This window comes from Saccostrea cucullata, unplaced genomic scaffold, assembly GCF_032062105.1.
Source record: "Saccostrea cucullata isolate Sc308-1 unplaced genomic scaffold, CSIRO_AGI_Scuc_v1 ctg4299, whole genome shotgun sequence".
Lineage (NCBI taxonomy): Eukaryota > Metazoa > Mollusca > Bivalvia > Ostreida > Ostreidae > Saccostrea > Saccostrea cuccullata.
In genome coordinates this window covers 29,860-42,427 of record NW_026931398.1, presented here as the reverse complement: position 1 = coordinate 42,427, position 12,568 = coordinate 29,860, and the positions used below count along the sequence as shown (strand labels likewise).

General features: G+C 32.2%; 1 long non-coding RNA gene across 3 annotated transcripts; it reads right to left on the bottom strand.

The window, feature by feature from the left end:
• Nucleotides 1-411: 411 nt before the first annotated feature.
• LOC134232518 (uncharacterized) lies at nt 412-5,043 on the bottom strand. Of its 3 annotated transcripts, none has more exons than XR_009984798.1 (4): nt 5,023-5,043; nt 2,602-2,686; nt 1,371-1,521; nt 412-529 (listed from the first exon to the last, which is right to left on the bottom strand). It is a non-coding gene; the product is annotated as an uncharacterized LOC134232518 (long non-coding RNA). The 3 variants fall into 3 exon arrangements; XR_009984797.1 differs by lacking the exon at nt 5,023-5,043 and adding an exon at nt 2,019-2,121 and having other exon boundaries at nt 2,602-3,047; XR_009984796.1 differs by lacking the exon at nt 5,023-5,043 and having other exon boundaries at nt 2,602-3,034.
• Between the last annotated feature and the right edge of the window lie 7,525 nt (nt 5,044-12,568).

Below are 12,568 nucleotides of genomic sequence, written 5' to 3'. Positions count from 1 at the left end.
CAACTCAGGAAACCATATGGAATCGGAGCGTAGTGGTTTCCGTGGAATGGAAACTTGATGGAATCTTAAGGTTTTCTTTTATGGGAAACTACATGGAAGCTCGTGAAACATTATGATTCCTGCAGTTTCCTTGACTCAGGAAACTATATGGAACTTGTGTAACACTTTCTGTGTGGCGGAAACTTGGTGGAATTATCTGGAGTCCCATTCCTGGTGGAATTACTGGGAAACTTCAAGATTCCCTAACTTTTCTAAAGGAAGCAATGTGAAATAATGTGTATTCTTTTAAAAATCTATCAAAAAAATTTATTACATGTAAAAGAAAAAAGCATTACCATTTTATATGTTTAATAATTCATTTGATGTACAAAAACTGTAACTGAATTTTTCAATGATATCAAAATATTAAATAAATCCATATATCTTATATAAACAATGGAACAGTCTTTCACATTTAAGTCCATTCATAAGGGTCATTAAGTACTTCTTTCAACATCAGTTTCCTGGTTTTCTTCACATCACCTTTGATCTGCAATATTCACACAAAATTATTATATGATGTCAGAATTATAATGCTTGAATATAACTTAGAAATCTGAAAGATCAGTCAATGTCCTTTAATATACCAATATCAATAATTACTTTCCATGACCATGATACATATGATTTCAGCATTTAATGTATCTCTTTAATATTTAATGCTTTATGATAAGTGAAAAAAAAAATAACATAAGGCCAAGCTTAAAAAATTCTTTGTTTGCAGTTGCCGACCTATAATTTTTAGTCTGAGTAGGTAGGTAGGGAATTTTTTTTTTTTGAAAAAAAAATATTTCCAGATCTTTGTTAGATAACATAAAATAAAGTTTTTCATAGGCCTACTTTACATGAATAAGCTGCACTCTTGGTATGATTGATAAAGAAAATAATTGAAAATGAAACAGTTTTAATATCCTGAAAAATTGGAGAGAAAAAAAATATTACAAAATGGCTAAAAAAGAGTTTGTGTCGGGTGCATTTTCAGTGGGTCGGTCGGCAACTGCAAACAAACAATATTTTATTTTAGGCCTAATATAAATAATGTTTTCAGCCTTATTATGTCATTGAGAATATATTACTACATGTATCTCATACTAAGAACCCTGCTTTAAGTTTGATTAGTTTGAGAGAAAACATACTCTTTATAATAACAAAAATATTTGGGAGAGATTTTTTTTTATTTTGATATTCGACCTAGAAATTGGTTGAAGATCATTGCAGACCCTCCACGGAGTCCACCCCATTGCACAAAAGCTAGATTACACCAGGCAGGGGAGAAATATACTCTGGACTACGATTTTAGATAAAGATATACAGTAGATTTTGATACTGACCTTTGACCTAGAAAATTGGTCCAAGGTCACTCTTCATCCACTATCCACAGGCTCTCTGTAGTTTAAGTTTGAGAGAGAAATATGCTCAGAACAAGTGATATCAGATGGAGTGATGGGTAGACACTGTCTTAGGGCATCCACAGAACAGGACCTAAAAATAATGCAATATATATGTATTACAGTATAGAAACACATGTACTTGTATATTAATGACTTATCATATGCTGCATTGGACACATATGATTTTATCATGGTTTAAGTATACATGCATCTTATGAGTAATTTTATACCGGTATTGCATGTAGGCTCAGTTTATTTAAGAAATACATGTAAATAACAAGTTTATAAACTTCAATGGGAGAGATACCACATATATAAACAAGCAATCTAATTTTTTTTTTTTTTACATATATTGTCCAACATTATTTACATCCATTCATCATGTTCATAAATTGGCTGATCAGAATTCAGTCAGTTTTAGATCTATATGATATACCATAAAGGATTTTCACATTTACAAAAGTTATTCCCCTTCGCAGGGTCGATCTGGGGTCAACCGGCTGAAGACACTGTTTTCCGTCTTTAACAGTATCAACTTTGAGGGACAATATCTTAGAAATAAAATCAGTATGATAACAAGTAACTTACAAAGGACAAAGTGGGAAAAATGAGCGATACGCCAACAATTGGAGGAAACTCTTAGGAATGTGAAATTCGTCTATTGGTGAAGACAATTCCTGTTTTAATGTCACTCAAAAATTAAGAGACATTAAAAATTTAAGCCCTATTGTCATACACGCATGCTGTTTTTTCATCCATATAACCTTTTAGTATCATAAAATTTACCAAAATTTAATACTTCAAATAATTTCATTGAATATCTTTAAAATAAAGGAAACCCTAAAAACTTAGTGACTTGCAGAAATTATTCCTTGGAGAGAAAAAAATATTTCATATAAATATGTGCATAATGAGCCTTTTTTATTCATTTAGAACATATGGTATGTGCCTCGTTTTATTGAAGTGTATGTATTAGAGAACTGATTGTATGTCAATCATAGCAATACACACATAACATGGAGGGGGCAAATTGTTTCAGCCCTAGCTTTTACATAAAACTTCTTGTAGCTCACAGCTGATATACCACAGTTCAGTATTTAAATAAAATTTAGAATCTTTTTTTTCAGGCAATTGTCATATACATAGGAATCATGAATGAAGTACCACTTACCAAATGACCACATCCTGAATCATCATACATTTTCTATGATTTTATCTCACTGGTTTTCTTTTAAAGTCACACAGTTTTCTTCTCTCTGAAATGATAAATTATGTCCAGGTACTATTGCATTCTAATTTAAACTAATTATGTAATAGCATTAGCAACAACCGGGATGGAAGAAAAAATAACCAGAAGTCTCTGTCGAGACTGTAGCTCTACTGGTTTGTACTTATCAAAAACTGATGCACAGAATTATGTATCTTAGTATAGTCTACTTGTGTGCCAAGTTATATTGAAATCAGACTAAAATTTAAGGAGTAGTGTTTGCACAGACGGACGGACGCCGGACGCTTTACTATCGCATAAGCTCTACTGGTCAGAGACCAACAAAACAAGATGCGCTTGTGAAACACAGCAACAAAGTTCGAAAAAGCAATTTTTTTAGCATACAGGTCACAGTCAAGATCACTGACACATAATCATTGTCCTTGTTGCCATTTGAAAGCACTTCATTAGTAGAGTATGCATACTAAAGTAAATATGAAGCCACTATCTCGAAGTATAGTTCTAAAGTTATGGTGAAGGTTTAAGTTGACAACAGACACTCAGACAGACACACAGATACAGGGTTTAAACTTAACTGAAATTTCCACGAGTCATGTGGGCTCCTGACATTTCAAATTTAGGAGCCCACTGCTAAATTTGTTAGCCCACAGTCTCTGTGATTTTTTTAAAAAGCATATAGATACTGGGACAAAAAGTAGATACAAATGAAATACATATATAAATTCATCTGTTTAAAATTGGAGTTCTTACTTTATAAAAATCAGAAATCATATAAATATTTAATCAAAGGAAATAGAATTGTATTCAGTAAAGATTTTTACTATCGTTTTTTTTTTTACTTGGTAATACATGTATATAAAAAACATAGCCCTGGTACATGTCTTCAACTGATAAATTGACAATGACACAATAAGATTTTCTAGGTTAAATATTTTAACTAAAACATATCTGAAATAGGTGAAAACACTTACTATTCATATGACTGATTAGTTGGGAGTTTATAAAATTGTATATCTCTCACGTATCAACCATTTAGAAAGGGTTGGAGGAAATTCGGATTAGGAAAAAAACGATCGTTTTAGGGAATTTCAAAAATCGTGTAGTACTTTAAATGGAAAAGATGAAGGATATTTACGAACAATAGGACCATACTGCTGTGATTTATTTCATTTTTCTGTAGTTTTAAATAAAAAACCTGCATAAAATGTCTGTTTTTCAGTAAGGGGACTGGGAATGAATTCGGCCCCCTGCAGAATTTTTATTCGCCACGTGGGCGAGCAACTTACGAATTTTATGAGCCCACACCAATTTTAACTCGCAATTTGCGAGTGGGCGAGCGTTAAGTTTAAACCCTGACAGATATACAGTTATGGCAAAAGTTTGAACATTATAACTTGGTATGTACACACAGCCACTTCGAGGTATCAAGGGTAAAATTCACAGCACAGTGGGACTGCATTTTGACTTCGAGGGATCAAGGGTTTCGAAAGATCAGGAGTTCGAGAAATCAAGAGCAAATCTGCTTAGTTATATAGTGGAAAAAATCGGGACAAGAGACTCACTTCAGGCGATCAAGAACTTCCGAGAAATCGAAGTTCAAGCCATCAAGAGTTACCTGTATACTGATATAAGAAGCATGTTATTATTTGCAATTTTGACCTAATGACAGCTAAATCTGTTCAGTAAGACAATACCGTACATGTATGTAAGTAGTTTTATTGTGCATGATTATTTACTTATTTTCTTGATCTTCTCTACTTGAAGTGTTCTGTATTTTATTACCAAGTTTGTAATAAACATAATGAAACATATCCTTTTCCACATCACATCCTGTATCAGACCTTCGACCAATATCACCTCTAGGGTCTCTGTCCCTCTGGCTGAAATTGGTGTCTCGAGCTAGGATGCGATATGGAAAGGAGTATGTATTATTCGCTATACATTGACCTACTCAGGTCAATAATTGTGAAAAAACTGATAATTCAAGTTGATGATTCATTTGCATTTCATGACATACTATCAATATTAATTCACTATTAGGATTTTCTTTTTTTACATCTTCATCTCAACAGGTTAGACATTACAAAAAAAAATCTTTTGAGCAGTAAACTATTTCAATAAACAATAAAACAAACTTAATCTCTTCAGAAAAGAGGACAGGCTTTCACCTACATTCACTTTTTTATGTATATTTTCCCTCCATATCATCGTCATGCATATGATTAAGGGTTATGCTATTCGCTACAATCTGTTCTGATGAGGATATCCTTCATGAATAATCGGATAAGCTGAGATTGAAGACACTTTTTGTGAAAATATCGATGTTCTTATCAAAGTTTTGAACCAAAAATATTTAATTTATACCTTGCCATAAGTCGTAAGTTCCATAAAAAACAAGAGTTGGCTCCCAAAAGTCAGAAAACACATGTGGTATTCAAACCGGATGTTCTACAGTCTGAATTTAATTACGAAACCACGTTCGGTGTAACTATTATCATCCGGATAATTTGAGCGGGGTTTAAAATATTTTTTTTTAAATTCCGAAAAGTATTCATTTATATATAGAGAGAGAACATACACATGGAGCATACATTTTAATAAACATGATAAAAGGCGAAACGTTGAAATTTTACAACATACAGCATGCACATGCACGGTGCCTTCATAATATAAGTTATGCTATATCAACGTCTCAAATTTCCCTCTCTTTCTCTCTCTCTTTCTTTCTGCAATATATACACTTAACAATTTAAAACTTAGGTATCCAACTTTTCAAAATGGCGTCAGAACAAAAGTTCCCTTCGATAGTGAAGATTTGTTGTTGCCAAATATTACAACTATTTACCGTAAAAAGTTAACAAAAATATACGTACACTAATCCTTCATCGTTGGCCATTGCATTTATCACAGTCTTAAAGACACTGGGTGGTGAAACCATGTTAACTTTTCACATTTATCAGCTGCTTACACCTTCTTCTTCGTCCTTCTCGATCCTCCAAAAATGGCGCCTCGGTAAATTGACCAATGAAATAAAGCGCCTACAGAGCGATGCAGGATGGGAAATATAATCTGTTTACATTCACTATGATTAAGTGTGATTATGAAATTTTATATTAGAATTTAATTAAGTTTTCCCCTTTTCATGGAATAAAAAGAGGGGCTCCTAAATATTTTTGCCGATATGATGTGTAGACCTAGTATATTTAGAAAAAAGCGGTTAAATACATGAGGCAAGAGCAGAAAAAAAAATTGTTTCTTGCTTGACACCTCAACTTATTTGCCTTCGGGATATGGGTTTCGGGGCTTGGTTGTTGGTAGTGGCCGTCCTTGCTGAAAGTACCCCCCCCCCACACACACACACACACCTCTCCCCGCTTCTTTTAACTGTTACATGTATGATTATGAATTTATAATGTCACACCAAAAGATGTTAAATTTTTAAAAGCACATTTTTTTTTTTTTTTTTTTTTTTTGGTGAACTTTCCACAGGAATCCTAAAAGGCATGAAAATAAGCTACAATTATAATATGATTATCAAGAACAGTTTTTTATTTAAATAGTGATGATTGAAAAGTTCGGTGTTTAATTCATTGCTAATAAATTGTTGTGTTTTTTTGGGGGGGATTAAATTACTAATCGAACTCCCTCCTTTTCGGGGTTTAATTAGATTTTGAGCCTGCTATCAATATTACTGGTGGACCTGCTAGACTTTTCTCTAATTGCTACATATACATTGTACTTTAACATGTTTAAACTCCTTAATTGGCCTTTAGCTAAAAAAAATTCCCACATCATTTTAACACGTAAAATTGTTAAATGAATCAGAATGTTGAAAACCTTTTTCTTAGGAGAGTTATATCTCTAGGTGGAACAAAACTAACATCTCATCAAAGGCAGGAAATATAACAGTATTTTAATTCAATATTTTAGTCGTGATTGGTATAAGTGAAGTCATGGGAAAGATGTCGAAATTCATCTATACTCGTTGATGTGCAGGGCTGTACTTATGCATACAGCTTTAGCTGGTCCCGCCCTGTATTTCTTTTAATGTTTTTTTTTTCGTTAAGAAATCTGGTAAGGTACATGTATGCTAGTAAAAATAAAATCCCTGTTTAGTTTAGTTTATTACTCTTTCGGAAATTACTTTCCTACAGGCCTGAAGATCGAGTCTATTAGTCACGCAAGTTTTTTTTATAAAACGAGTAGCATGTCGGCGAATAAAAATAAAGTAGTGTACACCATAGATAAAGAAATGTTTGTTGAAGTATTGACAAACTTCATACCTTTATAGAATGAAATCAACAAAAACTGCACAAAAATACAATCGTGACAATTATACAATGAATATATTATACAATTAATTCTTTTAATAGATCGCCTTAGCATGCACTACTTTAAAAGCCATTGTTCTTAAGGAAAACAAAATCATGCAAAATATTATAGAATTTTCTTTATCTAGAGCAATGGCCTTTGGAGAAAAAAAAAATGGCTGAACATTTTTTAGTTTGTTAAATATAATGTATGTGCATTTAGGACCCTACATTGTAATTTCATGCGAAAAGTGCAGGCGTTTACTACACGGGGATCTGCGTACATATTTAAACAAAAAAGGGGGAAAAACGTTTTATGTGATGAATTATATTATAAACATTTATCTCATAAATGTCTTTATAGTACGTTAGATTACAAATTTCACACAAAAACCCATCAACAATATTAAATACAGTTTTGATTTCACATTGATCTATTAACGTCATTCTGATTTAATATAATTATACACGACGAGAATTAAGATATATTCAATACCTATAGAAAATTATTTAATTTCTAAAGAGGAGAGCTTTATTTTAAATCAGTAATGAAAATTGAAATAAAAATTCTAAATAGTTTGTTCTTTCATTGAACTTCTTAAATGTAGGTTATTTTATAAATATGTTCTCTTGTATAACTTTATTTTTGAAATATACAATTATTTTTTAAATGATAAAAGAAACACGAATCATCATCTTAATTCAAAAGAATTTTCGGTCGGAGACTGTGTGTGTACATGCTCGACAACAGCCCATTGTTCCCTTTAGGTACAAAACCGTCTCAATTCACATAGAATATACAAAAAATACACAGTGACAGGTGTCTTCGCGGCACGTGTCTCCACCTGATATGGCACGTGAGGACAGGTGTCCCTAATTACACAGGCCGATCATAGTGACTTTTTCAAAAGCGTTTTTTTTTGGGGGGGGGGGGGGGGGGGGGGGGGCTTCTCAAGAAAAAAAAAGCAACCCACCCACCCCAATAATAAAAACAATGATTTAATAAATTAAAAAAGATAATATTCACTATTAATAGTAAAATACTAGTATGATAATACTCAGCCCCAAGCCAATTCGATGAATGATTCTTATCTGACCAGTTTATATTAATATATTAATTCATATTAAAACAAAATCTTTATCAATTTCTAAACTCGTATTTAAAAACTTGAAACAATAAAAATGTAATTTTGACAAACCAATTGAAGTATTTTTTTCCTGACCAATTACCCCGGTATATAAGAAATGCCAACCTCTGGTATCTAACACAAATGCCTGGTAAGGTACCTTGATGTCTTGTGAATACATGTAATTATGTAAAAATAATTCTTCAATGTCAATTGCAAAATATTGGGAAAAAAAATTAATTATTTTATTGAGGAACGTCTCACCTGTCCTTAATCAGTAATCGTAACTTGACATATTTCTTTATTTACTTTTTAATCGATCTTTTTAGTAAACCTTTTCTGTAAATAATTTCATTAAATGTACCCTTCCTTAGCTCTTCCATTTTTTTCAAAGGAACATTCATCATAGACAGCTTCAAGAAAGTGGGATCGGAAATGATTGATTTCTACATAACTGCATGCACTTACTTTTTCCTATTCCACTTCACGCATTCTATACGAGTTTACAAAAACTTATGTGATAAATCAAATTCAAAATTAAATTAAATTAAATAAAATTCAGTTAAATAAAATTAAATTAAAATTGAATGCGTTCATGGTGCTGAAATATTAAATTAACCACACAGATATACACATCTAGTTATTTTAACTGTTTGAAGTTAATTATTTGATACAGCATGTAAACACTTTTGAAATATTTCTATAATTGGTAAAAATATGGTAACATAATTAAATATTTGACTTTTTGTAAAATAAAAGGTAGGTTGGTTAGTATTGAGATATACTTTCAAAGTTTCCCTGCCTGGGAAACATGGGGAAAACTACACATTGGTGGCTTCCATATCGGGAATCTATATGGAAACCACCGGGGCATGTTTCCATGGTTTCCTATCTTGGGAAACTTCCGGGAAACCACAGGTTGATTGTTTCCATGTCGGGAATCTATGTGGAAACCACCGGGGTATGTTTCCATGGTTTCCTATCTTGGAAAACTTACGGGAAACCACAGGTTGATTGTTTCCATGTCGGGAATCTATGTGGAAACCACCGGGGTATGTTTCCATGGTTTCCTATCTTGGGAAACTTACGGGAAACCACAGATTGATTGTTTCCATGTCGGGAATCTATGTGGAAACCACTATGTGGTTTCCATAAAATGGAAACTATATGGAAACTACTGATGTCGCGATTCCCATATGTTTCCATCGGGTTTCCAAATTTGGGAAACCTGGCTTTTCATCCTGTGGTTGATTTTCAGAATGTAAGGATCTGACTCCCTTGAAAAGAGGTTATATATATATATAGGGTCGGGTTACATATACTGGAAATTTTGCTGGAAATTAAAACTTTTTGAAAAAAATGGACTAATGCTCTTAAATTTTTTCTACAATTTTAAAATCTTTTCCATATTTCGAGATTGACGGATAATCTCAAACATCCGAAAGAGTGTAAAATAGTTATTTATTAATATTATAGAATATCATTTTAGTAATCATTAGCTAAACAACCGAAATATACATTTGTACATATATGAATCTAAGCATCCATTTTATTTTTTTAATTATTACATAAATAAATGTAACGAACAGTATTCTAATTCAAAAGTCCATTAAAAATCAGAAGCAGAGCAAAGACGGATCTCTAAAGCACCAAAGGTGCATGGCATAAGATGCAATGAAGGAATGAGCATCCCTTGCCGACAGGTCACACCCGTTGCGTGATCCTTGTCATCTATCCTAAATTACACGTAAAAATTAATGAAATTTCTTTATTACGTGTACCCCCCCCCTTTTTTTTACTAAAGGAATCAGAACGTCGAAATGAAAATAATGCAGTTTCGATACTTTATTTCTTTTTTAACTTACTCAGAAAATATATCATGTTTTAGGATGCACCACCTGAATATGTCGTTGCTTATAACAATTTGAACAATTAATTAGAAAAAGACATAAACTATTTATAGTGAAATAAAACTTAGGATTCTTAATTTATTGACAGATATAATAAAAAATGGTGCTATATATGTAAGTTTCGGTTTTCTTTTAATGGCGTTAGTCTAGGAACTTTTTGATGAGCCCTCTTTGTAGACTTCGTTTTAACTTAAAAGCAAAAGATGGACATTGCATGTTCCTAAGGAGAAGTAGTACACTCTATTACTGTAGGTTTTATAAAGTATTATTTAAAAAAATGACTTACCTATAATTTAATCCAATTAAAAAAAGTAATAGACTTCATTGGATGATAATAGGAAGTTACGATTCACTGATGCGTCCTTTAATATGTCGGCTGATATTTTAGGTGTTTTTAATGATAGGTCAATGTATCTACTATATGCGTTTTATTGCATCTTGTAGCATTATAACGCATGACTAGAGTAAATGATATAATCAAATTCATTAATTTGTGTCCACCGCTTAAGGAAAAAATAGCTGGTACGAATCTATGAGTCAACTAGGGCATTTTAGGACGGGTATGAGGAGCCATAGGGAGTTATGGTATAAAATTTCATTGCAAAAACTTTTTGAGATATGGCCCGGAAATGAAATTTTTACACACATACAGTGTGTATGAATTTACAACCGTTTACCTCACAATCATTAGGAGTCTTGCTTAGGCATATATCGGGAGTCGTAGTAGAAAATTTCATCCCAAAAAGCTGATATCGCGCGGAAACGAAAGTGTTCAAACAAGGAGGATTTTTTTATTTGATATGTTGACTAAAAATCAATAACGGTCTTCTTCGGGCAATAAGGAGTTGCTTGTAAAATTTTATTACGAAAACTGAAAGGCTTGTCGAGATATCGTGCGAAAACGAAAGTACAATGTATGCCATTTATCACAACCTCGCAAAGCCACTGTAGGATTGACCATTGGTAAATGAAGATAAAGCCGCCTTTCAATTTGCAGATCTTTATTTCTCGTTGGGTCCACAGGTTCAAGCCTAGTATTCCGACGGTCCGATAGTCCGACAACCCCGTAGTCCGACGGTCCGATAGTCCGACAACCCAGTAATCCGACGGTCATATCTGGGGTTATCACTCATGGCTAATAAAGATAATTAAACATTTCAAAATAGATAAATCTGAGGTTGAAGAATATGGCAATTGATTAAATTAAAAACAGATGGGAAAATTTTAAATTGAAAATATTAAAAGTAATTGTCAACACGTCTGATGGTACATTTTCATCTGTTACACATTCATAAAGAAGACGCACAGACCGAAATTAAAATCACCCACTTTCAGTAACAGCGGAGGATAAAAAATACACAATGACATAGATATACTTAGACTTAAGTGTCCTGACTTTAAAATATTTAAGGAATTCGATTGTAATCTACTGTGCATTCATCAGTAAACGTATAAAATGTTAAACTGTTAACGCCATTTTCACTTCCTGATCTGCGCTTTAAAAATGTTTTCATGTTTCAAATTTATTAAGATTTGACTTTAAAGAAAATGTTCTTCAAAAAACGAATCGAACAATTGTACGATCTTTTTTTTAGAGAAGAAAAATCATTGTCTATGCTTATCATTAAAGTTTAGTGAAAAACATGTTACTTATCGTGTACATAATCATTATTCTAATAAAAAAAAATACACATTTCTTGGGCGGGGATTTAAAAGCCTTTAATAGACAACGCGAGTAGCATTTTCTTTTAAAACTTAAACAGAATATCCTGTAATGATACTGACTCTGATATTTATTGAGCAGGTGTATAATTACCGCCTTTTCTCTAGCCAAACTTAAATAAACTGTTACAACAGTTTGTCATTGCAATTATTTTAACCCCTCAACGCAATATCATGAAACTGTGTTATCGCATAGGATATACCTACATGTATACTGATGTGTTTTTACTGCAATGACAAACTTGAAGAATTGAACATGTTATATTATCTTTTAAAAACAAAGCATTATTCAATCCCAGCGCGTATTAAGAAAGAAAAAGGCACTGTAAAATGTAAACAAATTTTAATCAAATTACAAACAACATTTAAAAACTGAATGAACATCAAGAGATATTCCATCAGCTGTACAAGGATAATTATTAATGAATTAAATTTTCAAAAAAGTGCACACGATTTTTTTTTTTGGGGGGGGGGTCGCAAAATTGATAATATATATATAATTTAACAACATATTCTCTTCCAATTGAAGCATTTAATGGTTTCTTTATACATTACTTTTTGAGTTGAAACCTTCCCTTCACAAAATCTCAGGTTTCTATTTTTTTTAGTACCTACAGTTTTATTTCATGTCCTCCATTTTATTAAATTACTTGATTTCCATAATATACGCAACAGTATACATGTACATTTAATGACAGAATTATACAATTTCTTTAACAGAGACAACATTTTGAAAACTATTTTTGACTTGGTGTAAAAAATATATATAATATTTTTAACCTTCCTGGTTCGTACCTTTGTAAAGTAAACAACCCCTTATTTCTTTAATTCTACCTTAGAG